Here is a 2,726-nt window from a genome sequence, read left to right as displayed (position 1 = left end):
GAGGTGAGGGCGGCACTGGACCCCTGGACAACTCCAGAGGCTCAGACCAGGGCGATTCCAAAAGGCGGCCGTCCGGGGCCGAGGAAGTGGCTTCCTATCTGTCCTTGACCACTCCTCCCATCCAAAGACCTTCCCACTCCACAGCAACCAGACCCACCAAATGAAGAGTGAGGAGGAGAGCGAAAAGGAGAGCAAGAGAAGGCAGCCCGGCCCCACAAAGCAGAAGCCAGACAGAGGCAGCCAAGTGACATCACTTGGCCCAGACAGGGAGCTGGGCCCAGGAGCAAAAAGAACCCTCCAGATCATTGAGGACCTCCTAGCCCAGGTCCCAGTGCTGAACAAGAGGTGTGGGGACACTGGGACACAAGCCTGAGAAGGGTCCAAGGCCCATTTTCCCCAATTTTCAGTTCTTTGGACTGAAAAAGGCATCTTGGCACTTCCGAGTAAGACTATAAGAACCAGCTGACAGCGCCTTTCGGGGCAATTCCCAGTGGCCCTGTTCATGGGGCAGAGAACGAGAGCCCCGAGCAGGGGGACGGCCCTGCTCCCCAACCCAGCCTACCAGGGCCTCAGCCCTAGAGCTCGGGCAGAGGGGAGATGGAGAGATCGAAGCTGGCCCGGTCCACAGGCGGCAAGACCCCAGGCCCACACCCCTCTGCCCTCTGGCGGGGGACTGCTTCAGCACCACACAGGACTAGGAAGAGGAGGGGACCCCAGCTCCCAGTGCCAGCCCCGCTGTGCCTCCCACATAGGCCCTGGTCACCACCTAGCTCTCGTGGGCAACAGCCCTGGGCATTGGAAGATGTGCCTCCCCTCACTCCTCTGGCCCTAGAAATGACCAGAATGTGCTGGGCACCTCCTGGCTGGGACAAAACAAGACATGGCCTCCTGTGAGAGTCCTATCCTGTGACTATGGCCTCAACCTCCAACTTAGAGGGACAAAGGCGTGCCCTGACTGGCCCAGGTCCCCTCATCCCAACAGCTGGCTGCAGAAACGAGGTCATCGGGGTACGGGGACCACAAGGACGGAAGGGAGGCTGGGAGGCGAGCAGGGAAAGGGAAGTCTTTGTGCGGTGGAAGGACGGGGAGCCAAGCTCAGTGTGGGAGTAGAGCTCTAGGCCACATCCAGGCTCCCCAGCCCGGGGCAGAGAAAGTGGGGAGCAGGCAGCTGGGGGTGGTCGGGGTGGGGGAGGGAGGAGCAACAGCGGTTCTAGGCCAGAGGCAAAGGCTGAAGTGACTGCCATTGTGCTTATGTCATGGAGGAAGTAGTGGGAGTTTTTAAGGGGGGGGCAGGGCCCTGGAATTCCAGAAAGGGTCAAAGGTCAACCTGCTCCTTGCTCTCATTCACAGAGAAGCTGCAAAGGCACGAGGCTTAGGGGGAGGGGCAGGGGCAGAAGTTCTCTCCACTCTGCCCCTGGGCCGCAGACCGGGCAAGGGGCTGGGCTAAGGCCAGAGGCTGTTTGGGACAAAGAAAGTCCGATGCTCCAGGGCGACAGCAGAGACAGTGGATGGGAGCCTCGGGTCAGGCCTTTCTCCCAGCTACCTGCCCCGGGTCTCACCTGTGCTCCAGGCAGAGCAACACTTCAGCCTGTCCCACAGGCCGGGAGGCCTGTCCAGGCCTGGACTCACTGGACTCAACAGGGAGAGGCAGCTCTCCCGCCCTGAGGTGGCCTTTCTGAAGGGGGCATCGGCACAGCGCCAGCCCTCAGGAAAGACAGGCCCCCAGCCCACCGGGACCCTGAAAGCATTTGCTTCCTCAGCTCAGAAAAGTCAGGACAGGCAGCTTGGAGACGCAGACAGCTGGTCCCAAATCCTGAGGCCAGGCCAGGTCAGGCTTCTGTGACAGCTCAGGGCACAAAGCCCCCTTCAGCAACCAACTCTGGCTGGCAGCCCTGGCCTTGCTAACCCCCTTCTGGACTTCGAGACTGGTGGGCTTCACCCCACAGACTGAGAACTCATCTGAAAAATCAAGTCCTTCCCTCGGACCTGTGGCAGGGAGCATGTGATCCCAGGGGCTCCCAGAGACCAAAGGCTAAAAGCCAGCTGCTAGCGTACGGACCACTGCAGAGACTCGGTGTTCCTGAACTAAAGTCGCTGCGTTCCAGTGCTGTCCTACAAAAGTCTTGTCGCCACACAGCCCCTGGCAAGGCTGCAAGCGCGCAGGGCGGCTGCGCACCGAGCGCTGGACTTTCCCGTTTTCGGGAAGGGCGCTTTGTTATCTGCGCGTGCTCCCCTCTACGCGCGTGCTCCCCTCTACCCGCGTCCTGAGCTGCAGGCGGCTTTCAGTCACTGTCCTCCTTGTGTGCCGCGTTCACAGAGACGCTGACAACTGTTGCACCAAGGACTGTTTTGTCCTTGCTGCACTGTAGCCATCGTGAATGTTAATTCGCTCCTCCTTCACTCTGCCAACCCAGTTCTTTTGCCTCTGGAAAGAGCAATCAGGGAAGGGTGGCCCGGTCTCCCTTAGGAGCCCAGGTCAAAATAAGTTTAGCCACTCAAGTAAGAGCCTGCAAGAAGGACAGCATTTAAGACCTGAAGCAGGAAAGGCACCAGAGTCCTGCCCATGACTCGCAGGGGTGGGGGTGGGAGGCTGGAGGGGACCTGCGTCCCTGCCTTACTGTACACAGCCCCCAGCAGTGGGGAGGGCTCAGCAAGGTGACAAGAGTTCCCCATCAGCACCCACGGTGGGACTGGGGAGGCGGAGCGGGGGAGCGGGGAGGGGGGGA

At 60.6% G+C, this 2,726-nt stretch overlaps 1 protein-coding gene across 1 annotated transcript in view; it reads right to left on the bottom strand.

Moving 5' to 3' along the window:
* Positions 1–2,726, bottom strand: part of PTPA (protein phosphatase 2 phosphatase activator) — a 26,449-nt gene that overhangs the window by 1,844 nt on the left and 21,879 nt on the right. The window lies entirely within an intron of this gene.

The sequence above is a fragment of the Pteropus alecto genome, unplaced genomic scaffold (assembly GCF_000325575.1).
Source record: "Pteropus alecto unplaced genomic scaffold, ASM32557v1 scaffold67, whole genome shotgun sequence".
Lineage (NCBI taxonomy): Eukaryota > Metazoa > Chordata > Mammalia > Chiroptera > Pteropodidae > Pteropus > Pteropus alecto.
Note: the sequence above shows the minus strand (reverse complement) of the source record. Positions and strands in the feature narration are given on the sequence as shown.